Below are 26,772 nucleotides of genomic sequence, written 5' to 3' on the forward strand. Positions count from 1 at the left end.
CTTTCGATTTCCATGTCTCTGATTATTAGTCATGCTGAACACCTTTTCATCTTGGCCATTTGTATGCCTTTGCTTATTTATTAATTTATGAATGCACTCATTCACTTTTTAAACTGAACTATAATTGATTTGCAATTTCATATTAGTTTCAAGTGTGCAGCAAAGTGACTCAGTCATATCTGTATATACACACACTCCTTTCAGAGTCTTTTCCATTGGGGGTTACTGTTCATACAAGGTGCTGAATACAGTTCCCTGTGCTGTACAGCAGATCGTTATTGTTTATCTTATCTTAGTGTGTATCTGTTAGTCCCAAACTCATGATTTATCCCTCCCCCCCCCACCCCTTCTTCTTTGGAAACCATAAGTTTATTTTCTGTATCTGTTAGTCTATTTCTGTTTTGTAAATAAGTTCATTTGTAACATTTTTTTGGATTTCAGATTGTATGCCTTCTTTGAAAAAATGTCTATTCAAGTTCTTTGCCCAATTTAAAATAAGCTCATTTGTGGTTTTTGCTCTTGAGTTGTATGAGGTTCTTATATTTTAGATCTTAGCCCTCTATTGATATGTGGTTTGCAGATATTTTCTGCCGTTCCATAAGTTGCCTTTACATTTTGTTGATGGTTTCCTTTACTGTGCAGAAACTTTTTAGTGTGATGTAGCCTCATTTGTTTATTTTTGCTTTTGTTACCTATCCAGGGTTATATCCAAAAAATCATTGCCAAGACCAGTGTTAGGAAGCTCTTCCTCTGTTTTCTTGTAGCAGTTTTTCGGTTTTAATCCTTATGTTTAAGCTTTCAGTTTGTTTTGAATTAACTCTTGTGTGTGTGATGAGGGTCCAGTTTCATTCTTTTGCATGTGCATACCCTGGTTTCCCAACACCGTTCACTAAAGAGAATATCCTTCTCCCATTGACTCAATTAAATGGAACATTATCCCATGTTCATGGATTAGAAAAATTAACATTATTAGAATGTCCGTATGACCCAAAGCTATCTGCAGATTCAGTGCAATTCCTATTAAAGTTCCAGTGCTGTTTTTCACAGAAGTAGAAAAATAATCCTTAAATTTGAATGGAGATGGAATATTCTCAATAGTGGGGAATAACATGTACAAACAGATGGAGGTAGAAACTTGTATGTAGCCATTTTGGGTAAATTATGAAGCACAAGTACTTAAGCTCAGCTGCATGTGAAATCACAAGGACTTCTTGGAGGTGCTGCTGCTAAGGCCCTATCCCTGGGATCTGACGAACTTGCTCTGAAGCACAGCTGGGCCTCTATCCATGTGGCCTGAACGCTGAGTTCATTTCCTCAGGACTGCAATTCCCAAGCTTGCTCTGTTCTAGCGTATACCACTTGCCCAGTCTCCTTATGACCATCATGCACTGGCATGAAATGTTTAGCTGGGTTTCGAGGGATCATGGGTAACTCTCTCGGGGTACAGGTTGTCTAGAGGAGAGCACAACTAAACGGATGCACTAACCGCCTGAACTAACTACGGATAACTACGTTAGCTTGTGTTACAAAAGGACAGTAGCAGCATCTACCCAGTAAAGCAAGAACATGTTCAGTACTCAATACAAGAGCCAAAATGATCATACAGTGTTCTAGGAATAAGTGTTTACACCAAAATGCTTAGAATCAAGTGGAAGAGACCAGGATAATATCTGTAAGACAAAGAAGAACATGTAATGCATATGCTCAATTGGCATGCAGAGAGATTCTAATAATACTGGCCACAGTTCTTTTTAAAAAATGAGAGAGGTCAGGGGTTGGTGTAAATGAAGGAAGTTTCCCAAAGGCGGTACAACCTGAAGGCCCTGAGAGAGGCTAAAACTTTCTCAAATGTAAGGGAATGAGAAGAATCAATAGATTTTACCCTAGAAGCAATTGCCTGTTTTTCTTCTCATTTGCTTCCTTATACGGATGCCCCCCATTCTAGAAGAATGCACTTCACTGCACACACCCCACCAACAGGGGCTGAATGCAAATATTTTCCCTCACCTCAGGGGAGTGTTTGAAAACACTCTCTTGGAAAGAAAACCAATTTATTTGGTTGCTAATTATTTTGGTTTTAATGAGCCATCCACTGTAAAATATAAAGAGGATAATAAGGCTTTCTCTCTCTCTCTCTTTTTTTTAGAAAGTGATTTAGCAGCTATGGATAAGTGTCGTGTGGAGTGAAGATCCTGGATTCTGCTGCCAGACTGTGTGTTTGGATCCCTGCTTATCAGGTGTGTGACCTCGGGAAAATTGCTCTCTATGCCCCAGAGTCCTCATCCATAAAATGAGAATAATAACAGTACCTATCTCAAATGGTTGTAATGAGGATTAAAACAGTGATTGTTATTGTTATTTACTGTCACTATTGGCCTGAAATCCTGGGAAGGGATGGCAGTGGATGGAAGAGACGCGTGCGCCCCAGACTTCCGAGTGATTACCCTAGGACAGTGTGTGTGGGTGGGGGCAGGGAAGGAGAGACTAGAAATTGGTTAAGTGCTGGCTGGGCCGGGTCTGTGAGCACACTCGAGAAGGCCTCTATGGAGAACACTGTTTGGTACCAAACATTTCTCCCTAGAAACTAACAGCTTTGTTTGTGTCTAATGAAGAATCTGTTTTGCACACACCCAGGACCTAGCCAGCTGATCCTGCAGCCACCAAGCCGGGGAAGCGTGCCCCTCTGCTGGCCTTAGCTGTGTTCTCTGTGCCACTTGCTTGTCCGACCCAAGTACGGGCCACTAACGCCACAGGGATTGGGTGGTCTCTGTCAAATTCACCTCCAGTGTGGACAACTATGAAGCCTGCAAACAATGCACCAAGAAGCTGTGGAACGCCCGTTTCCCTGAGGGAAACCACAGAGCTGGTGCTGGGGGCTTCTTCTAAACCTGCATGTCTAGGGCGCGTGGTGGACAAGCCCGAGGCCCCTGACCTGAAATACTGTTTAGGCACATGTCTTGTTACCGACGGCTGAGTCTGGTAATTGTAGAAGGGCCCTGTTTAAAGAGCCCCTCGTTCTGTAGGAGGAGCCCCTCGGACAGGTCCTTCGGTCAGACCTGGACCACAGGGTCGGTGCCACCCGGGCGCTCACGAGACAGGCGGACGCTCAGCTTTCCTTCCAGACCGACCGAATCCGAGTCTCCCTCTCCGAGGTCCCAGGAGTCTTAGGGGTGCAAGAGAATTTGAACAACTCTCTTCCCCTGGACTCAAATGGGTCACGCCCCTTTTCTGGATGCTGGGAGTTGCGGAACACCGTCAAAGACTGTAGTTGGTCATCTCCAAAAATTCAAGGCAACGCATCCTCAGAAAGCACAGATGATGCTAATCAGCATAGCCATTACAAGTCAACCCCCTTCTCTGAGTTAGCAATTGAAGAAATAGACAAATAAACATGGGCAATTCTGCGTTGTGAGTCTTTTTAACCCTCCAAGGTCTTGAAGGGAGAGCTGCCTCAGGAAGGCGACTTTCCACTTAGATCCTTCAGACACTTAGATCAAAGGTGAGAGTCGTCAAAGTGTTGGCGGGCTCAAAGGCAGAGAGACATCGGCTCTGAAACACAGGGGCTGTGCTCAGGCGGCTGTGGTCCCTCTGTGCATCCTTTCGAGAGGGAGCGCTTCTTGAGCCTTTGAACCCTCGAGACCTGCCAGTTGGAGTGGGAGAGGTGGCATTTTCCTTTAAGCGGCAGGTTCCCTTCTGCTCAGATCCTCCAGCAGCAAGGTCAGGTCTGTCCGGAATAACTGAATGTTAATTGACTTGCTGGGAATGAACGTGCATTATCTTGTTTACACCAGCGTTCTCTGGCAGTTTGTAAATCATTCTCTCCGGCGGGCTCCGACATGGATTTGAAGTTTGTTTCTGCTTTATAGGAGTTGGGTTAATCTCCAGCTATGCTAGAGGGCTAGAGAAATTAGATGAAATCAGAGAGGGGGCACCTCTCCCCCACACACTCCTGTATCATGAATGATTATCACGGCCGACAGGGATAGTGGAGGCTGCAATTACCTCCAGGTAAGAAGCAGACTGGCTATATAATTAGGCTAGCATTTCCCAGGGAGAATTTTTTTGTTCTTTAGCTTTGCCAAATGTATATAGGTTCCTGCTTGTTTGAGCATCCCCTTGGCAACTAACCAACAATCACACACAAACACACACACACACGCTCGCGGGGGCACAGGCTGGCTGGTACGCTCATAAAGACCTTGCAAGGTGACCTCGGTGATTTGTATGGCTACCCCTGGCCACGGTCCATTTCTCAATGCCTTGGGCAGTCTTCCAGATACACAGCAGCTCTTTCTGCAGTAATCACTTCACCTTCTTTGAAACCCCAAGCAGGAGATGCAGAGCTCCCCTGCGCCTTGCTCTGTTTTGGGTCCATGGTAATTGCAGTTCCTCTGCTGTGCGTTTTTCTTGCCGCAGATGGGCTGTGTGATTTTGGGCAAGTCACTGTGCTTCAGTTTCCTTACGTATACAATTAGGTGGCTGTACTGTTTCGCTCTAGTGTGGGTTTCATGCTTTTTCCTTTGGTTCTAGGAAGTAAACTGGTCGCCAGCACCCAGGCTGCTCGTCTTGGACCTGAAGCCTTTGGCTGCCAGGCCGTCATGAGAACTGTAATGGGCTTAGAGGGGTTGTTAGGGGTCCCGGATCTACCTCTTGAAGAGGCATCTGGCCTTTGGCAAATCTCTTAGATCTTCAGTTTCCTCATCTGGAAAATGGTGATGAAGATCCTGTCTTGCAAATCCTGCAGGGCTGTGATGAGAGTATACTGCAGGAAAAGAATCTGCCTGCAAGGCAGGGGACCCAGGTTCCATCCTTGGCTGGGGAAGAGCCCCTGGAGAAGGCAATGACAACCCACTCCATACTTCTTGCTTGGAGAATCCCAGGGATGGGGGAGCCTGGTGGGCCACAGTCTATGGGGTCACAAAGAGTTGGACACGCCTGAGCAACTTTCACTTCACTTCCAGAACTAATCAATACAAGGCTGATTAATTACCAGGTTTTCTGATCTGTCCTTTTGGCCAGGGAGCTGACATCAAGCTGGTCCTAGGCCCCACATGTGCTCGGTCACAGCTTCAGCGTAAACTCCTATAGCGATCCGATTCCTGGGCCAGCCTCAGTATCACCCAAGCAGAGCTTCTAGGGGAAGGACTGGGCATTTGAAATGGACGTGAAGGCAGAGTTGAGAACTGGTGATCTGAGGACAATGAAACCTCACGGTATTCTTGATCTCAAGTCGTAATACCCCTTGTGCTTGCCAGGACGTCCCCCTAACCCTGCTGCAAGGATCGGGTCTGCAGGGGCTGTCCGTGTCACCTTCTTACTCAGCTCGACACACATGCCTCCTAGTCCTGATGCCGTTTTCTCTTCCCACATATTAGGCGGGAACCACCTCCGGCACCACTGTTAGAAGTGAACTTCCTGAGAACTGTATATCCTTGGCGAAAGAGATCAGCCTGAACGCTCTTCACCCTCTCTAAACCCTCTTTAGAGCGCTGAGCTGGGCGCAGTGGGCTTCCCCTGTTGCCCTTTGAAGGCCTGCAGTGTTAGGAGGCGAGAGAGAAAGGAGGGAAGGCAGGAAGAGTCGAGAGGAGCAGAGCGAGCCCATTTCTGCCTGGACCACCATGTTACCTCTGAGAGTCTGTCTGGAACGGACAGTGGGTTTGTAACCCTAATGAACAGCTTTGGGATGAGAACCTGGGGTTGACGCCAGTGGCTTCAGAAGCCACAGGTCTTGGGCTCAGTCTCGGTCCCTCTGATCCCGCCCTCGTGTCAGGGAATGAACTCAGGCCGGCTGTTTCAGAACCGTTGCCCCAGGCTGACGCCGTTGAGAACCTCAGAGGAGGTGCGGGCTCGGGGAGAAAAAAAGAAAACACCACTAACCAAAATCTCCGACTCCAAATGAAAGAGGCAATGTAAATTCTCAGGAGGTGAACTTTTTATTTGTCTTTCTTTCCCTCTAATTTGTCAGTGAAATGAGATCAGAACATCTGTCTCCTGCTAAGTAGGAGCTGCGTTCTCTCAGGTAAGAGTGATCCGGCCTGGGGAAGGCGCTTCCGCAGACTGGCCTTCGTCTACTTCTGAGGTAATGGACCCGCACGACAGCCTCAAGCGCTGCTGCTAATGGCGTCTTACTTCTCCAGCAGAACCGCACTAGAGCTGTTTGCAGATGTGTGTGCACCTTGAGGAAAAGAACGGCAGAACCTTCTGCAAGAGAAAGAAGGAAAAGAAAAAGGCCCCTTTCTTTAATCTACCAGAAAGAAGAAATTACCTCAGTGCGTGTTCCTGCTGGTATAAATAGCAGTATTAGGCGGGAAAAAAAAGCTTGTTTCTCCATGACTGAAAAACATTCAGGACACAGAACCTGGACTCCAGCCCTTCTCTATTTCCCTGGTTACTTTAACACTGTGAGCTTTGGACTCCAGGGAGAAAGTCTAAAAATACTGTGGCCTATTTGTTCAAAAGCAAGTAGCAAAGATGGAAGGGGCCTGCTATTGCCTAAAGGGAAAAACGGAATAAAAAATCTTAATCTTTTCATTTTTAAACTCTAAACCAAAGCCAGGCCTTGGAATATTGTTCTTTGTTTTTATTTTTAATAGGCAATGTGGAGACATGGTAATACAGATTCAAACAGCACAAAAGGAAATATATTGAAAAGTGATTCTCCCTTCCAACCCTGCCCACCAGGACTCCAGTTCCCCTTCCCTGAGCTTCTGAAGATACTCCTGATGTCAGTTTCGTGGATCCTTCCATAGATGATATCCTCTGCGTATCTAAGCGTGTGTGTGTTCCTGGATGTGTGTGTTTATACACGAGCATCTTCACCGAGCTCTGACTTCCTTTTTTTTAACATAAATAGTTGTGTTCTATACACATTCTCCTGCTGCTTGCTCTTCTTTACTTAAAAAGATGTCGTAGAGACAATTTCATATTAGGGCATAGAGACCAGTCTTCTTCATTTAATAGCTGTGTAGAAGAACACTGAGGTGTGTATCATAATTGTAACCAGCTTCCTGCGGGTGGGGATTTAGTCCCTTTTGCCTCACTGGCTCCTGAAATGTTGGAATGAACATTGCACGTATCTCTTATTGTGGAAAGTATTCTTAGAGCTTAAACTGCCATTATGTGAATTGCTTCTCACATCTCTCCTCTCCTATGGTTGCAAAATTTCTCCTCGGCTCAGCAGAAAACTTTGGCAGACTTAATTATATTTTATTTTTGAAATATTAACTGTATGTCAGAGTACAGTGCTGCTTCCTGACTGTGGGATTTCTCTCTGGTTTAGTTTAGCTGTTACCAGCCTTGCCAGGGAAGACAAAAGTTTGAGCTGTGTTTCCATATGGCCCCTAGATTTGTCACTGAGCAAATATGACCCTTTCTGCTGCGGTGGTGTGGTCAGCTTAAAGGCCTAAGGAAATGAATTCCAGCGATGTTGAGGAACCACCTCTGACTCAGGGCTTTCTCAGTGCATGGAATTTCTGCCTCTGCATTGATAAGGTCATACATATGTATGTACCAGAACTCAGAGTTCCCCAGGGCCCTGGTTTCCAGCTCTGAATAAATAGAAACTGGAGCGCATTTGAGATGAGCTTGAAGGCTCTGGTAATATTGAAGGTGCTCTTATTTCTTAAATGGCAGATGTGCTTGGGGAGTGGATACAGAGGGATCTAGCCACGTAGCGATGGTGAGGTCATCCTTGACCATCAGGTGCAGGGTCACGCAGAGCTGCCGAGGTGGCCTTTAAGAGCTGAGGCTCCCTGCCTCAGGGCCTCATTGCTAGAGAAGATTTGTCGTTTGACTGATGAGGGCAAAGGAAAGCGGTATCGGGGAGGGGAGCAGGCAATACTGAGGCAGTGAAAAGAACATGGGTGAAGAGTTGGACAGCATGTCCTTGAGTTCGAGTTCTGCAGGGCTTTTGTCAGGACCAAGTCAGAAAACCCAAGTCACACTTTGTTAAACAGGAGAGGGGCTGTTCTGCAGGGTTTCAGAAGCACAGTGCACCTGGGCTCTCTCCACCTCCCAGGCTTGCTCTTTCTGCCCTGTGCAGACTTCCTCCTCACGCTCCAGATGGTGACACGCTGGCCACCAACAGCTCCTGTAGCGAATCCTCCCAGGCTCAACACTAGCAGATAGGGTGGCTCCTCTTCTCTTAAGAGTTCATGTGGAAGTTCTGGAAGGGCATGGATCTAAAACCAGGGTGCTCTGATCAAATAAATGGGGAAACAAGCTCTTGGTGACTCCAAATTCACAATGTCTGCCATCGCCCTTTCACGAGGCATCTGGTGCTGGCTCACCTGAATTCTTACAGTCTTCCTTTGTTTGTGAAGTATGGTTAAACTTGATAATATCTGTGATCTCTTCCAGTTCTAAATGAATTTTCTTTCTTCCTTGCATCCTTTTCTTTCTTCCTTGCATCCTTTTCTTTTTCACATTTATCATTTAACCTAAACAGGTATTCTCTTAGTTTCAACTTTGACTGTATTTTAACATGTATAAGAAACATATGTGTCTGAAGTATATATGTAATCTAAAAAAGGTCCGTCTAGTAAAGGCTATGGTTTTTCCAATAGTCATGTATGGATATGAGAGTTGGACCATAAAGAAAGCTGAGCACTGAAGAATTGATGCTTTTGAACTGTGGTGTTGGAGAAAATTCTTGACAGTCCCTTGGACTGCAAGGAGATCCAACCAGTCCATCCTAAAGGAGATCAGTCCTGGGTGTTCACTGGAAGGACTGATGCTGAAACTCCAGTACTTTGGCCACCTAATGTGAAGAACTGACTCATTTGAAAAGACCCTGATGCTGGGAAAGATTGAAGGCAGGAGGAGAAGGGGACAACAGAGGATGAGATGGTTGGATGGCATCACCGACTCGATGGACATGAGTTTGGGTGAACTCTGGGAGTTGGTGATGGACAGGGAGGCCTGGCGTGCTGCGATTCATGGGGTCACAAGGAGTCGGACACGACTGAGCGACTGAACTGAACTGACTGAACAGAGGTAAATAAGAAGAGCAGTGGGAACACAGAAGAGACAGTGGTCATCATTCACTTGGGATCATAGCATCTGAATCTAGTTTGAAGCCAGTTTAAACCATACCAGCACCGTCACCATCAGAAAATAGCACGGTGACTTGAGGCATAAAACCCAATGAAGTTAGGAATCAGTTAGTAATGGAGATTGGATTTTTCCCCCTGAAATCTTGAAACATGGGAGAGTCTCCCTTGTGATGGATTGTGTGTTCATACCTGAAGTCAGAGGAATGAATCAGAAGACCTCTTAGAGCCCTAAGGCATTTCTAATACGTTGCTTTACTTCAATGGTGGGTCTATAAAGTGACTTTACTCCAAATGAAAAATTGCTGCCACCTAATCATTGATGCTTATTAGAGATAAATGTATTGGTCCAGGGGACTTTTTTAAAGAATATAAAGAGAATGTCATTCTCTCCATTTTTTTTTTTTTTTCGGCGGGGGGGGGGGGGGGGGGAGGGTGGCAGACAGCAACCAAAATGATTAGCAAAAAAATTGTATTCTCCTCAAGCATATTCGCCTTGAGAACAACAAAAGGTCTTACAGAGATGATCACTGTAAAGCCGGTTGGAACTACTGGAACAGGAGGGAGTAATCAGGGATGAAAAGATTGACTTTTTCTACTCTACCTTCCCTTTCTAATCCAGTTCTTTTCTAAAGCAAATTCTTAAGAGACTAAATGTATTCACTTTTCCAGGGAGAGTTAATTACAGTCTTATTTAGAGCTGTGCTTTACTTCACCCTTTAAAGTTCCTTCCAGGACTATTGTAATTCAACTAAAATGCTTCAGGCATTAAATAGCGTCAGAAAGCTAAATATGCATTCTTGTTTCTAACACAAGAAAGGAAAAAAAAAAAAGTTTCCAAAGACGAGTGAAAGAGGAAAAAAAGAGTCTTTCTCACTTGATGTTTACTTTCAAGGGAATACAAATATTTAGCATTGTTATGATTTTCACACTGAAGATGAATGTCAGTTTACTGCAAAGATGTGAATTAATTCTTGAAGTAAAGTCTAATATGCAAAATAAAATTTTGAACACGTATTAGTAAAAGCATGCTGTGCTGGGCACTGTGGAGAATATTAAAGACACAGTCACCACCTCAGGGGGCTTCTACACAAGTGGGAGATGAGACTGTTGATGGAAAAAATAAATGCACAGCCTAAAAGCTAAGAATTATATTGTATTTGGCAGACGAAAGTGTGATCTTAAGCCCGGGACATAGCATCTCAGATAACTCTGAGAGAGTGCTCCAAAGAGGTAAGGGAGGAATCAGGATATATAGTAATTTTTGCAGCAAAGACAAGGTACTCAGAACTTGAGAAGGTTACTGTTAAAGAAAACCAGATTCTCAAGTTAAGGAATTTAGTGCTTTTCTCTTCTATATATGGGAAGATGCAAGAGTCGTGTCTGACCCTTTGCGACCCCATGGACTGTAGCCCGCCAGGCTCCTCTGTCCACGGAGATTCTCCAGGCAAGGATACTGGTGTGGGCTGCCATGCCCTCCTCCAGGGATCGAACCTGGGTCTCTTGCATTGCAGGCGGTCTCTTTATCGACTGAGCTACCAGGAAGCCCCTGTTAGGGCACTGTTCTCCAGGGGAGCCGGTCAGCTGGTTGCACAGGGCCCTTTCTGTCGTCCAGCAGTGCATGATGCCATGGTGGGAGAGTGCATAATTGCCACGGTTTAGTCTCGCTGCCACGAGGATTTGAAATGAGGTGCCAGTCTTACAGGTCGGTTACACAGCATAATGTATTTGATAAGCAAAGGGTGGTACACCCCCAAGGCATGAGGTCTGGCCGACCCTGAAGGAGTGGCCTCCAACCCTCGTGGGTCCCTCTTTTTATGTTTTTTGTCTCCTCCCCTGAGCCTGCCCTAGCAAATCAGGGTAGCACCTATCATCAGTCAGGAAGGGCGTGTGTTTGTTTCACTTGAGGCTCCCACGCCCGGTCTGCAGATTTTCCCTTTGTGCCCTTTCCAAGGACTTTTCCCTTCTTTGTCTGTCTTCTAGCCGCCTCCACTTTGGACTCCTTTTTCTGTTCTAACCACCTGACTCTGATTTCCTTTCCCCGACAGAGCTACCGTTAATAGCCCCAAGTCTCGCCTCATTCATGGTTGTGGGGCCTTAGTTTTTAATGTTGTGGAACAAATTGCCACAAATTTTTTTGACTAAACAGCACACATTTATCTCACAATTTCCATGAAGCAAGACTGCAGGCATTGCTTATCTTAGTTCTCCGCCATCTCAACAAGGCTGCAAAGTATCGTCAGGCAATGTTCTCATCTGGAGGCTCGGTTAGGGAGGAATCTGCTTCCAAACTCATTTGGCTTATTACTGGCTGTCATCCGGAGAGTGATCTCAGGCCCTAGAAGTCACATGAGGTTCCTTCCTTTGTGACCTACTCTATGGTGGTTCAACATTTGGCTAATGACTTTTCAAGGCCAGTAGGAGAATCTGTCCCTCAGTCTGTTAAGATGAACATTATAAAATGCATGATGATCCTGAGAGTGATATTCCAACACGTTTGTAATATCTGCAAATGTAACATGCTTATAGTTCTGGGGATTAGGAGGTGGACATGTTTAGGCAGCTATTTTTCTGTCCCACCTCAGATGGCCCCAGGGCATGGAAGCCTTGGGTGCTGCTGAACATCATACCAGAAGGAGAACAGGCACCACAACAAAGAAGTCAGCAGTGTGGAGTCTGAGGAGGCCTCGGCCGGTGATTTGTTATTTGGCATTATTAAGGCATTAGTTGAATAATATACTTTGGGATTGGAATGAAAACTGACCTTTTCCAGTCCTGTGGCCCCTGCTGAGTTCTCCAAAGTTGCTGGCATATTGAGTGCAGCATTTTCACAGCATCATCTTTCAGGATTTGAAATAGCTCAACTGGAATTCCATCACCTCTACTAGCTTTGTTCGTAGTGATGCTTCCCAAGGCCCACTTGACTTCACATTCCAGGATGTCTGGCTCTAGGTGAGTGATCACACCATCGTGATTATCTGGGTCGTGAAGATCTTTTCTGTACAGTTCTTCTGTGTATTCTTGCCACCTCTTCTTAACATCGTCTGCTTCTGTTAGGTCTGTACCATTTCTGTCCTTTATCGAGCCCATCTTTGCATGAAATGTTCCCTTGGTATCTCTAATTTTCTTGAAGAGATCTCTAGTGTTTCCCATTCTATTGTTTTCCTCTATCTCTTTGCATTGATCACTGAGGAAGGCTTTCTTATCTCTCCTTGCTATTCTTTGGAATTCTGCATTCAGATGCTTATATCTTTCCTTTTCTCCTTTGCTTTTCACTTCCCTTCCTTTCACAGCTTTTTCTTTTCATTTCTTTTCAGTCTTTTCACAGAAGACTCTTGAGAGTCCCTTGGACTGCAAAGAGATCCAACCAGTCCATCCTAAAGGAGATCAGTCCTGGGTGTTCATTGGAGGGACTGATGTTGAAGCTGAAACTCCAGTACTTTGGCCACCTGATGTGAAGAGCTGACTCATTGGAAAAGACCCTGATGCTGGGAAAGATTGAGGGCAGGAGGAGAACGGGACAACAGAGGATAAGATGGTTGGATGGCATCACTGACTCCATGTACATGCGTTTGAGCAAGCTCCAGGAGTTGGTGATGGACAGGGAGGCCTGGCATGCTGCAGTCCATGGGGTCGCAAAGAGTTGGACACGACTGAGTGACTGAACTGAATAATATACTGATAATGATGATTCCCTAAAATTCTCTAAGTTTTACTACTGCTGCAGGAAAAGCACTAAAAGTTGTTTTAGTCCTAAAAGAACTGAGTCCTCCGACTAGCTTTCAGGTCCAAAATTGATCATATATTAAATAATTAGAGTGTGGAAAATCTACCCCTGAATCCCAGTTGACTCATTTATAAAATGGGAACAATAATAGACTAGCTCGTAGTTTTGCTGTAAGGCTGAAGAGAATTTGTATACATAAGAGATGTTTGTAAAGAGGCATCCAGAACCAAAATAAATTTTTTATTGATACCTGGAATTCTCTTTTGATAAAATTGCATTAGGATAATACATTGTAAAAGACTTATAAAATTATGTCAAAATGTTTGCAGCCAGATTCTATGGATTTCTTTAACTGGCTTATTACAACTTAACATAGACATGAATACAATTTTGAAAAACAAATCAGTCACCAAATTTTTGAATTATAAGAAAAGTACTGAAAATAGTTCAGTTCAGTCGCTGAGTCATGTGACTTTGTGACCCCATGGACTGCAGCATGCCAGGCCTCCCTGTCCATCACCAGCTCCCGGAGTCCACCTAAACCCATGTCCATTGGGTTGGTGATGACATCCAACCATCTCATCCTCTGTCATCCCCTTCTCCTCCCACCTTCAATCTTTCCCAGCATCAGGGTCTTTTCCAATGGGTCAGTTCTTCAAATCAGGTGCCCAAAGTATTGGAGTTTCAGCTTCAGCATCAGTCCTTCCAATGCACACTCAAGACACTCCTTTAGGATGGACTTGTTGGATCTCCTTGCAGTCCAAGAGACTCTCAAGAGTCTTCTCCAACACTACAGTTCAAAAGCACCAATTCTTCTGCACTCAGCTTTCTGTATAGTCCAACTGTCACATCCATACATGACTACTGGAAAAACCATAGCCTTGACTAGATGGACCTTTGTTGGCAAAGTAATGTCTCTACTTTTTAATATGCTGTCTAGTTTGGTCATAACTTTCCTTCGAAGAAGTAAGCATCTTTTAATTTCATGTTAATTCACAGCAAATCAACTTGTCCTATAGGAGCTTCATCTTGGAGACAACGGCTTGGAGAGTTTTGGAAATTTTGTGCAGCTTCAAGGGATCTGACAAAGGAGAAAGGACATTTAGGTTTTGTCTTAAATAAGGTTGTTCTCAGCCCACGAGCTTAGGAACCTGTGTGTGCCTGTAAACCCCATTTTATCTCCCACTGACTTGGTCGTCTCTTGATGGGAGCAGCCTATCGTGAGTAACACAAGCGCGCTGTCTCTGGAAGCCCGATGCTCCATCTGGCGAGAACTTTCCACTCCGCGCTGCAGTGACAGTGCTTGGGTTTTACCAAATGTATATACCTTGGTATCGCAAATTCTAAAATTCACAGAAGGCGAGCATATCTCAAATGCCACTCTTTGGGAAGTGAGGCAACATGCAGGCATAGATAGATGCTTCCCCTCCCGCAGACACTGGTAAAGGCGTTGTCATTGTTTAGTCGCTCAGTCGTCTCCAGCTCTTGGCGACCCCGTGGACTGTAGCCCGCAAGGCTCCTCTGTCCACGAGATTTCCCAGGCAAGAATACTGGAGTGGGTCGCCATTTCCTTCTCCAGGGGGTCTTCCTGATCCAGGGATGGAAGCCGTGTCTCTTGCGGGTTCTTAGCACGGAGTCACCAGGGAGCCCAGTAAAGGAAAAGTGACAGTATTAACCATTCTCAGCTGAGTTTGTGTTTATAAATGACCAACATCCTTCGCCCTCGTCCTCCTTTTTTTACATAACCTTGTGTCTCTGTGTGGTCTGGCGAACAGAGGGCTGTTTTGCGCCCCTAATCTTGCCTGGAATATGCAAGATGACCTGTAATTGCACCCAGGCATTGAGATGCCTCTGACTGAGACTGAGCTGAATGGAAAGCAGGGAAGAAGCTCTTCAGACTTTGAGCTTTTAATTGTCAAGAGCAAGAGAATTTCATCATGAAGTTCAATTCCTTTGGACTTGAATGTTTTGGGGACTTAAGCTTGCAAGGAAATTTAATCTCTGATCTCTTCTCTCTGGGAATTTGATATTAGGCAGGAGTTTGTGTTCAGTGTTGGTGCATCTCTATGTTGGCGTTTTATTACTGGAGTATCTTCGTCTTGTCACTTAATCTCATTGCAGGATTTGTGATGTTCTGTCTGGGGTACTGTTGCTGGATGTAGCTCGGGAACCAAAACAGAGAAGAGAGTGCGTTTTATTTTCGTTCTTAAATGCAGAGGGGAACTGATTTATTTAATGCCCCTTTCTGGTCAATTTCAGGATATGCCGGAGTCAGGTCTAAACTGTCTGCAGATTGTCCTGGGGTGAGACACAAAACCTCAGCGCTGGTCTGAGGAGAGAGGTTCTGTGCAGGTGCGAGCAGGGCTCTGACCTGAGAGGTTGCTTTTCTCCCCGAAAGGGAAAGTCCCAGCCCCATTTGGCCCCAGGCTTCATGATTAAGCTCAGTGGTCAAGAGAAGAAAAAGCTGGAGAAAGTCAGCAGCAGATACTTCTTCCTCGAGGAGGAAACCCAAATAGGGCTACTGATAGGCTTTCTCCTTTGCTTACTCCATCTCATGGCAGAGAAGGCAGAGTTTGCTGTATGCTTTAGAGACAAGCCCTCTGTCTCATCCCGGATTTGCTTGTTTCCTCCCAGGGAGGTTTGTCTTCCCAGTCTCTCAACAGTTGCTCATGGCAAGGCTTTTAATTTTGATGAAGTCTAATTAAAATTTTTTTTCCTTTACAAGTCTTGTTTTTAGTGTATTGTCTATGGGCTGTTAGCCAAATTCTAGGTCATACATGTATTTCCTGTTTTCTTCTAAAAGTTTTATAATTTTATATCTATATTTAGATCTGTAACCTATTTTGCAGAGAAGGCGATGGCACCCCACTCCAGTACTCTGGCCTGGAAAATCCTGTGGACGGAGGAGCCTGGTGGGCTGCAGTCCATGGGGCCGCTAAGAGTCGGACACGACTGAAGCGACTTAGCAGCAGCAGCAACCTATTTTGAATTAGTTTTTGTATAAAATGAGATGTTCCCGTCAAAGTTTACAGGTTTTCAAGCACATTGATATGCAGTTGCTCCCATACCATTTATTGAAAAGACTATACTTAATCATTATTTTTTTGTATCTTTGTAAAAATTGTATTGCCATATTTGAGTAGAAATATTTCTGGGCTTTCTCTTCTATTCCATTGATTTGTGTACTGTCCCTTATCAATACGATACCATCTTTGGTAAGTGGTTAGATTCACTTCCTCCAACTGTTTCCATTTTCAAAATTGTTTTAGTTATTCTATTTTCTTTGCCCTTTCATATAAATTTTAGAATCCATAAAATCCATAAAATTTTAGAATCCATTCATATCTATAAAACCTTATTCTAAGATTTTTATAGATATTCCATTAAGTCTATAGATGAATTGGGGCATTTAAAGATTTCCACGTAGAGCTCCTATACATGTTTTTTTAGGTTTACAGTATTAATATTTAATTTTTGTTACAACTGTTATTAGTATCACATTTACCTTTCCACTTGTACATGGCTAGTGTATATGATTGATTTTTATGTGCTTACCTGTTATCTTATGATTCTGTTAAGAGGTCTCTTATAGATTCCTCGGGCTTTTCTATTAATGCACAGCTTGCAGTCCTTGAGTAGGGGCGTTTTTATTTCTTCCTTCCCTCATTGTATCCTTATTTCTCTTTCATTTAGGCAGACTTTTTGAAAGGCTCGTGAGGCTCCGAGGCCTTCCAGGATGGCTGGGTCTTGGTGAGCTCCGTGGGTTGGAGCTCTGAACATTTACGCCTTGAGGGTACCGGTGAGCTGTAAACAGTCCTGTCCTCGCGGGGCGGACACTACAGTCCTGTCCTCACGGGGCGGACGCTTGCTGTGACTCCTTCTAGTCTTTACTTTTTTCAGAGTTTCTTTGATTTGCTAGTGCCACTACCATTGTGCCACAGGGAGAATTATTTTCTCCATGAAAAAGAACAGCATTTTCCTAAGCCTCAAATTGTGCCTACACTTCTGGATATATAGTGGGTGACACTCAATAGAAAATGTCCTAGCACACAGGAGGAGAGAAAAAATGTGGCCCAAACCTAACAGTAGCAACACGCTGTACCCTAGGTGATGCACAGAAACACAGGCGATACACATGATAGAAAGATAGGGTGCAGACTAAAGGACTGTTCAATACGCTTAAGGAAATAGGAGTGGTGGGTTCTTTTCCTTTCAGTAAAGAGCCAGCAGTGAAATTGCTGGGCCATGCGGAGTTCTGTTTCTTAACTCTTTGAGGAACTTCCCTGCTGTTTTGCATAGTGGCTTCATCAACTTATAATCCCACCAACAGTGCATGAGGGGCCCTTTTCTCCACATCCTTGCCAATACTAGTAATTTGTTATCATTTTGCTAACAGCCTTTCTGAGAGCTGTGAGGTAATATTACTGTGGTTTTGATGAGCATTACCCTAATACTTAGTGATACTGAGCATTTTTTCATGTGTCTATTGGCCATATGTGGAGAAGGCAATGGCACCCCACTCCAGCACTCTTGCCTGGAAAACCCCATGGACGCAGGAGCCTGGTGGGCTGCAGTCTATGGGGTCGCTAGGAGTCGGACAAGACTCAGCGACTTCACTTTCACTTTTCACTTTCATGCATTGGAGAAGGAAATGGCAACCCACTCCAGTGTTCTTGCCTGGAGAATCCCAGGGAGGGGGGAGCCTCATGGGCTGCCATCTATGGGATCACACAGAGTCGGACACGACTGAAGCGACTTAGCAGCAGCAGCATTGGCCATATGAATGTATTCTTTGGAAAAATGTCTATTTAGATCCTCAGCCCATTTTTAAAAACAGATTGTTTGTTTTTCTGATGTTTAATCATATAAGTTCTTTGTATATTTTTTCAACCCACCATATATATTTTTGACATTAGTTACTTATTAGACATATCATTTGCAAATATCTTCTCCCATTAAGTAGGTGGCCTTTATGGTTTGTTGATAGTTTCCTTCACTGCGGAAAAGCTTTTTAGTCTGACAGAGTGCCATTGGCTTAGTTTTGGTTTTGTCTCCCTTACCTGAGGAGACAGATTCAAAGAAATAACTGCTAAACCGATGTCACAGAACATACAGCCTATGTTTTCTTCTACAAGCTTTATGGTTTCAGGTCTCATTTTCTTTTCCATTGTGCCTTTATTTTTGTGCATGGTGTGAGAAAGTGGTCTAAATGGATTACATTGCATGCACTTGTCCAGTGTTTCCAACACCATTCATTGAAAAGCTTGTCTTCTCCCCATTGTGTGTTCTTGCTTCATCTGTCATAGCCAAGTTGACCGTTTAAGTGTGGCTTTATTTCTGGACTCTGTTCCATCCCAGTGACGTTCCTGTCTGTTTTTGTGCCAGCACCATACTCCTTCAGCTTCCCAGGTGGGAAAGTGAAGAACCTTCCTGCCAGTGCAGGAGACACAAGAGACATGGGTTTGATCCCTGGGTCAGCAAGACCCCCTGGAGAAAGGCTTGGCAACCCACTCCACTATTCTTGCCTGGAGGATCCCATGGATAGAGGAGCCTGGTGAGCTACAGTCCATGGGGTCACAAAGAGTTGGATATGACTAAAGAGACTTAGCATGCACATACTTATCAGGGAATGTGATACCTGCGGCTTAATTCTTTTCACTCCAGATGCTTGTGGCTACTTGAGATATTTTGTGTTTTCATACAATCTTAGAATTAATTTTTCTAGTTCTGTGAAAAATACCATTGAGATTGCATTGAATCTGTAGATTACCTTGAATACTGTGGTCATTTTCACATTATGAATTTTTTTTATTGGAGGATAATTGCTTTACAATGTTGTGGTGGTCTCTGCTGTTGTTCAGTCTCCCAGTCACGTCCGACTCTTTGTGGCCCCATGGACTGCATCATGTCAGAGTTCCCTGTCTTTCACTATTTCCTGAAGCTTACTCAGACTCATGTCCATTGAGTTGGTGATGCCATCCAACCATCTCATCCTCTGTCACCTCCTTCTCTGCTGAACATCAACGCAAATCAGTATAACTATATATATGTGTGTATATGTATATGTGTGTATATCTATCCCCCCTCCCTCATAAGCCTGCCTTCCACCCCATTTCTCTGGGTTGCACAGAGCACCAGGCTGGGCTCCCCCTGTTATTTCACACACGACAGGGTGTTTATCTCAGTGCTACCTCTTCTCAGTTTGTCCTAGCTTCTCCTTCCCCTGCCGTATCCACAAGTTTATTCTCTGTATCTGTGTCTCCATTCCTTCTCTATAAATAGATTCACCAGTACTATTTTTCCACATTCCATATAGATACGATATTCGTTTTTCTGACTTACTTCACTCTGGATAAGAGGCTCTAGGTTCATCCACTTCACTGCTTCTAAGTCACTTCAGTCGTGTCCAACTCCGTGTGACCCCATAGACGGCAGCCCACCAGGCTCCCCCATTCCTGGGATTCTCCAGGCAAGAACACTCAGGGAAGGCAATGGCACCCCACTCCAGTACTCCTGCCTGGAAAATCCCGTGGATGGAGGAGCCTGGTAGGCTGCAATCCATGGGGTCACTGAGGGTCGGACGCGACTGAGTGACTTCACTTTCACTTTCGCCCACTTCACTACAACTGAGTAAAATTCGTTCCTTTTAATGGCTGTGTAATATTCTGCTGTATATATGTACCATGATTTCCTTATCCATTCATCTGTCTATGGACATCCAGGTTGCTTCCATGTCCTGACTCTTATAAGCAGTGCTGCAGTGAACCTTGGAGTACATATGCCTTCTTGAACTATGGTTTCTCAGGGCATGTACCCAGTAGTGGGATTGCTGAGTCGTATGGCAGTTTTAGTCCTAGTTTGTTAAAAAGTCTCCATACTGTTCTCCATAGCGGTTGTGCCAATTTACATTCCTACCAAAAGAGCAGAGCTGCTGCTGCTGCCGCTAAGTCGCTTCAGTCGTGTCCGACTCTGTGCGACCCCATAGACGGCAGCCCACCAGGCTCCTCCATCCATGGGATTTGCCAGGCAAGAGTACTGGAGTGGGGTGCCGTTGCTGTCTCAAAAGAGCAGTAGGGCTCCCTTTTCTCCACCCCCTCTCCAGTATTTGTTATTTTCCCATCATCATGATGTATCTTTCTATTTGTGTCATCTTTAGCTTCCTTCACCAATGTCTTATAGTTCTTAGAGTACAAGCTCTTTAGTTAGACTAGGTATTTTATTCTTTTTGTTGTAATTTTAAAAAGGATAGTTTTCTTCATTTCTTTTCTGACTATTCATTATTAGTATATAAAAATGTAAGATTTCTCTATATTAATTTTTTATCCTGAAACTTCACTGAATTCATTTATTCTAGTAGTTTCTGTGGTGCTGTTTTTAGGATTTCTGTGATAGCATCATGCCATCTGCAAACGGTGACAGTCTTACTTCTTCCTTTTCAATTTTGACTCTTTTATTCTTTTTTCTTGTCCTGTTGCTGTGACTAGCATACCCAATACAGTGCTGGGTAAATGTGCTAAGCGTAGGCATCCTTGCCTTGTTTCTTATCTTAGGGGAAGTGTTTCAGCTTTTCATTGCTGAGTATTAAGTTAGCTGTGGGTTTATTCTGTGTGACCTTTGTTATATTGAGATATGGTTCCTCTTTACCCACTAGTACTTAAGGGTCTATCCAATTAATATTGCCACATAAAGCAAAGAAATCAAGTCAGCTATCACTGAAAATAGATACAGAGCTAAAATACATCGCGAGGGTAACATGTAATTCAAGAGAAGAAAGAAAGACGGTCGCTGTTGTACGGTTCCTGAATTGTGGAAACAAGGGAGAGTAGCAAAGAGCATTAGGCTTTGGTAAGGTTAGGAGGCATTTTTAATCTAGTGAAATCACTGATAGAAGAATAAAAGAGTGAACAACTATTGAGTTAGTAGAGAGAAAAATGGAACACTAAAAGATAATCAGCCAATCCAAAGTTAGGCACGGAAGGACAAAGGAGCGGAGGGTGGCCAAGAGAAACAGGAAAACTAATAAAATGTAGGCTTATTATAACTGTATCTGTCATGATACTAAATGTAAATGAGCTACCTGACGCCACCAAGAAATAAAGACTGTGAGGCTAGATTACGAGATAGCAAGTACATACTGCCCTTGCAAGGGACACATAAAGGACAAGACGTGGGACACGAAGCAAAGAGGATGGAGGGGTGTGTCACACAAACGCCAGCAAGAGAGCTGAGCGCGCTAGAGTGATGCCAGACAGAGGCAAGGAGCACTGTTAACCACAAGTCAGGGGCTTTCATAATGTCATTATATTAATTTCATTAGTAAGGGGTAATGATTCTAAATGCATATGTTGCATAAAGCAAATGTGGACAAAACTAAAAGGAAAAATAGACAAATCACATTCACAGTGAGATATTTAAACATGCTTTTCTTTTAATATATATTTAAGAAACAGCAGCAGCCTCCTCCCCGCCACCCACCCCGCACCCCGCACCCCCGCCAAAAACAACAACAAAAATCCCTCTGAGACAAAGCAGGGGAGGGAGGGGAGAAAATACGTGCCAACTCAGTCTATGAAGCTAGTAAATCTTGGTATCACCACCTGACAGGGATATTAAAAGAAAAATTATAGATCAATTTCACCCTTAGAAATGGATGTAAAGGTTTTAAAATGACGTGTTATCAAATCACATCAAGCAATACATAAAATGATGACATGCCACGACTGATTTGGCTTTAGATTAGGAAAACAAGGTTGATACAATATGTTGTTTCGTTGCTAAGTCATGTTTGACTCTTTTGTGACCCCATGAACTATAGTTGGCCAGGCGCCCCTGTCCATGGGATTTCCCAGGCAAGATTACTGGAGTGGGTTGCGATTTCCTTCTCCAGGGGATCTTCTTGACCCAGGGATGAATCCCACATCTCCTGCACTGGCAGATGGATTCTTTACCGCTAAGCCACCAGGGAAGTCCTTGGTATAATATAAGGAACCCAATCAATGTAATTAATTACAGTAACAGGATAAAAAGAGAGATCATATATAATCTAAAGAGATAGAGGAAACACTTTTGAAAAAGAGTTTATACACTTATGGGGAAATGTGGGAAACAATCACCACAAAATAACTCCCTTAACTCTGATTTAAAAAAATTTTTTTTAAGCATCTGTTTAATGTTATTGATCTTGAGGTCAGTTTCAAAACAAGGAAGTACAGTAGAACTCTATTCAATATCATTTTGAAGATTAAAATCAGTAAATTAAGACATGGGTGCATAAATAAAAGATGGGGTTGAAAAAAATTTATCATTTATAGATAATTGATGCATTTCTACATAAAATTTAAAATCCACTTGTAAAGTTCCAGAAAATACTTGTTGGGAGTTTGATTATAAATGCATAAATTCTTAAAATCAGCTTGGAAAAAAATCATCAGCTTTACAATACTGAGAACTTCAATCTATAAAACATTTTCTCTCTCCATTTCTTTAGAAAACATTTTATTAGTATACTGTTAATTCTTGCTTTGTATATTTTGGAGACATAATTTTAGATAAATAGTTTCCTGGTGAGTTGAATGTATTATTTTGAAATCTTTATCTGTATGCCTAATAATGCTTACTCTTAATAGTCTAATTTCTCTGATATAAATCTAGCTATATCAGTTTTCCTTCAATTAGTATTTATAGGGTCTTATTTTTTTTTCCAATTTTCTGTATGTTTTAGATATCTCTTGTAATAGCATGGGGTTATAATTTTCTTTATGTAATCTGGTCATATTTTTCTTATAATTTGAAAATTATAGTTTGAAGCAGTTAGTCCATTTATATGTAATATAATTGCTATTTATATTGAAATCTACCATTTTTCAAAGAACAGCAAGGAAAGGTAAGAAAACCTTCCTAAGTGAACAATGCAAAGAAATAGAGGAAAACAACAGAATAGGAAAGACTAGAGATCTTGTCAAGAAAATTAGAGATACCAAGGGAACATTTCATGCAAAGATGAGCACAATAAAGGACAGAAACGGTATGGACTTAACAGAAGCAGAAGATATTAAGAAGAGGTGGTAAGAATACACAGAAGAACTGTAAAAAAAGATCTAATGACCCAGATAACCACAATGGTGTGATGACTCACCTAGAGCCAGACATCCTAGAGTGTGAAGATGAGGGGACCTTAGGAAGCATCACTATGAACAAAGGTAGTGGAGGTGATGGAATTCCAGTTGAGCTAGTTCAAATTCTAAAAGATGATGCTGTGAAAGTGCTGCACTCAATATGCCCTCAAATTTGGAAAACTGAGCAGTGGCCACAGGACTGGAAAAGGTCAGTTTTCATTGAAACCCCAAAGAAAGGCAATGCCAAAGAATGATCAAACTACGGCACAATTGCACTCATCTCACATGCTAGCAAAGTAATGCTCAAAATTCTCCAAGCCAGGCTTCAACAGTATGTGAACTGAGAACTTTCAGGTGTTCAATTTGGATTTAGAAAAGGCAGAGGAACCAGAGATCAAATTGCCAACATACATTGGATCACAGAGAAAGCAAGAGAGTTCCAGAAAAATATCTACTTCTGTTTCATTGACTACACTACAGCCTTTGACTGTGTGGATCAAAAAAAACTAGAAAATTCTTAAAGAGATGGGAATACCAGACCACCTGAACTGCCTCCTGAGAAATCTGTATGCAGGTCAGGAAGCAATAGTTGGAACCAGACATGGAATAACAGAGGGTTCAAAATTGGGAAAGGAGTATGCCAAGGCTGTATATTGTCACCCTGCTTATTTAACTTATATGCAGAGTACATCATGAGAAACACTGGGCTGGATGAAGCACAAGCTGGAATCAAGATTGCCGGGAGAAATATCAATAACCTCAGATATGTAGATGATGCCACACTTATGGCAGAAATCGAAGAGGAATTAAAGAGCCTCTTGATGAAAGTGAAAGAGGAGAGTGAAAAAGCTGGCTTAAAACTCAACAGTCAACAAACTGAGATTATGGCATCCAGTCCTATGATTTCATGGCAAATATATGGGGAACCAATGGGACAGTGATAGACTTTCTTTTCTTGGGCTCCAGAATCACTGCACTTGGTGACTGAAGCCATGAAATTAAAAGATGCTTGCTCCTTGGGAGTTATTGCAAACCTAGTCAGCGTATTAAAAAGCAGAGACATTACTTTACTGACAAAAGTCCTCATAGCCAAAGCTATGTTTTCTCCAGGAGTCATGTATGGATGTGAGAGCTGGACCATAAAGAAGGCTGAGCACCAAAGAATTGATGCTTTTGAACTGTGGTGTTGGAGAAGACTCTTAAGAGTCCCTTGGAGAGCAAGGAGATCAAACCAGTCCATCCTAAAGGAAATCAGCCCTGAATATTCACCAGAAGGACTGATGCTGAAGCTACAATATTTTGGCCACCTGATGCTAAGAGCCAACTAATTAGAAAAGACCCTGATGCTGGGAAAGATTGAAGGTGGGAGGAGAAGGGGACAACAGAGGATGAGATGGCTGGATGGCATCATGGACTCAATGGACATGAGTTTGAGTAAACTCCAGGAGTTGGTGATGGACAGGGAGGCCTGGCGTGCTGCGGTTCATGGGGTCACAAAGAGTCAGACATGACTGAGCGACTGAGCAACAATGACAACCACTTCTCAAGTGCCTTCACTTCGCCTGTTTGTCCTGTGTCCCTATTTCTTTCTTCTTTCCTACAGCTTTATTGAGATATAATTAACATATAACATTATATAAGTTTAAGGTGGACGACATTGTGATTTGATGTATTTAACTATTGAGAACTGATTACCACAGAATAGTTAGCATAACCATTGCAAACCATGTATCTGACGAGGGGTTAATACCCAAAATACACAAGGAGCTTATGTAGCTTCATATCAAAAAAACCCAAATGGTCTGATTAAAAAGAGGGCCAAGGACCTGAGTGGACATTCTTCCAAAGAAGACACACACGTGGCTGACATTACATGAAAAGGTGTTCAGCATCACTAATCATCAGAGAAAGGTCCGTCCAGCCCACAGTGCGCTATCCGCTCATGTCTGTTCAATGGCTGCTCTTAAACAGATGAGAGATCACAAATATTGATGAGGATGGGGAGAAAAGGGAACTCTTGTGCATTGATGGTGGGAATGTAAATTGGTGCAAGCACTGTGGAAAAGAATATGGGGTTTCCTGCAAAAATTAAAAAATAAAACTACCATATTACCCTGTACTGGGTAATAAATACCACTCTGGGTATTTATCTGAAGAAAGGGGAAACCCAAAAGATACATGCACCCCCTGTGTTCACTACAGCATTACTCAGAATAGCCAAGATATAGATACAACCTGTGTCCTCTGATGGACGACTGGATAAAGAAGATGTGGGGTGTGTGTGTGTATAAAATGGAATACTATTCAGTTATAAAACAGAAGGAAACCTCACCATTGGTGACAGCATGGATAGCCATTGAGGGTATTACACTAAGTGAAACACGTCAGACAGAGAAAGACAAATATGATTTTACTGAACCAAAAACTACACCCAAAAATGAACTTATGGAAAATGATAAACAAACTGGTGGTTACCAGAAGTATGGGGTGGAGGATGAGGAGAGCTCGTGACACGCGTGAGGGTGATCAGAGGTACCGACAGCCAGTTAAAATGTGAGCGAGTCCTGCGGCATCAGACGCGGCATGGTGGTGACAGCTAACGACACGGTATCGTGCATTTGAAAGTTGCGAAGAGCGTACATCTTAAAAGTTCTCATCACAAGAAGTAAATTTTTGTGTAATTCTGAATGGTGACGAATGTTAGCTAGATTTATTGTGGTGATGATCTTGCAGTGTACACAAATATTGAAGAGTGTTGTACACCTGAAACCAATACAATATTACATGTCAATTAACTCTCAATTGAAAAAAAAAAAAAAGGAGGGATTAGGACTTAGACATGCCCGGAGGGAAGACCGTGTGAAGGAAAAACCGTGGGAGGAGATGGTTATCTGCAGGCCAGGGAGAGCAGCCTCAGGAGGAACCATTACTGCAAATGCCTTGATCTTAGACTTGCATCGGACAGAACTGTGACAAAATTAATGTCTTTTGTTTAAGCCAAAAAAAAGGAAAAAGAATTACTGTGTTTTCCTTAAGGTAGCTATCAAGCTACTTGAAGAATTTAAAGCTATGCCACAACTCACATAGTATTAGTGTTAATTGCCAGCCACCTAACAAGAAAAAAAAAAAAAAATAGCCCTTAATGTTAGTGCAATTAACATTCTGATCCAGGAGTAGTAAGCTGGCTGAGAGACTGAGAGCAATAAATTCAGTGCAGGGACATTTCCTGCATATAAAATGACCCTTAGTACTGACCCTGAGATGAAATCAAGTTGAAAATTGATTGGGGAAAAATCAGATTGGATAGTTATAACATATTCATGATTTTATCGTTCAGAAGAAATTAGAGGCCGTTTCTCTCATCACTGTATCTCTAAAACGACAGACCCCCCGAAATAGTCTCGGGCTAAGCAGAGGAGTGCCCAAGTAGGATGCATGGCTCATCGCATGTCAACATCAGTTTTCCGGGCTTTTGGCGCCTCATCCCCAGTCTTCATCGATGGAAAACTGTCTGCAGAACCTTGGCACAAAAATTACCCTGTGGATTCCAGAAGGGTGTATAGCTTTTTGCAGCAGTTTGGGATTCCTACTGAAATCGCCTTACTAACCTGACCTTTAAAGTCCTTGGGCGAGTGGATGAGAGGATGGAGGTCAAAGAAAGGAGATGATGGAGGGGCGCTCACCCATTGCTTCACTGCGGCGTGTAAGAATACGCAAGATCTGTCACAAAGCTGCATTCTAAAAGCAGCTTCGATTCCTTATTAGAAACTGATCAACCAGGTTCCAGAGCGCTAAGGGAACGCATGTGTTCTGAAATCGGCAGATGGGTGGAAATCTTCTAGAGGTAGAAGCCAGAGAGTGTCATATTTGTCTCTGTATC

At 43.2% G+C, this 26,772-nt stretch overlaps 2 long non-coding RNA genes across 6 annotated transcripts in view; one reads left to right on the top strand and one right to left on the bottom strand.

The window, feature by feature from the left end:
- Window positions 1–26,772, top strand: part of LOC112447502 (uncharacterized) — a 142,049-nt gene that overhangs the window by 44,868 nt on the left and 70,409 nt on the right. For all 5 annotated transcript variants that reach the window (XR_009495383.1, XR_009495387.1, XR_009495386.1 and 2 more), the window contains exon 2: window positions 2,147–2,237. This is a non-coding gene — a long non-coding RNA (uncharacterized lncRNA). The remainder of the gene's footprint in view (window positions 1–2,146; window positions 2,238–26,772) is intronic.
- Window positions 25,287–26,585, bottom strand: LOC132345810 (uncharacterized). Its single transcript, XR_009495380.1, has 2 exons — window positions 26,501–26,585; window positions 25,287–25,655 (listed from the first exon to the last, which is right to left on the bottom strand). It is a non-coding gene; the product is annotated as an uncharacterized lncRNA (long non-coding RNA).

This window comes from Bos taurus, chromosome 7 (genome assembly GCF_002263795.3).
Source record: "Bos taurus isolate L1 Dominette 01449 registration number 42190680 breed Hereford chromosome 7, ARS-UCD2.0, whole genome shotgun sequence".
Taxonomy (NCBI): domain Eukaryota; kingdom Metazoa; phylum Chordata; class Mammalia; order Artiodactyla; family Bovidae; genus Bos; species Bos taurus.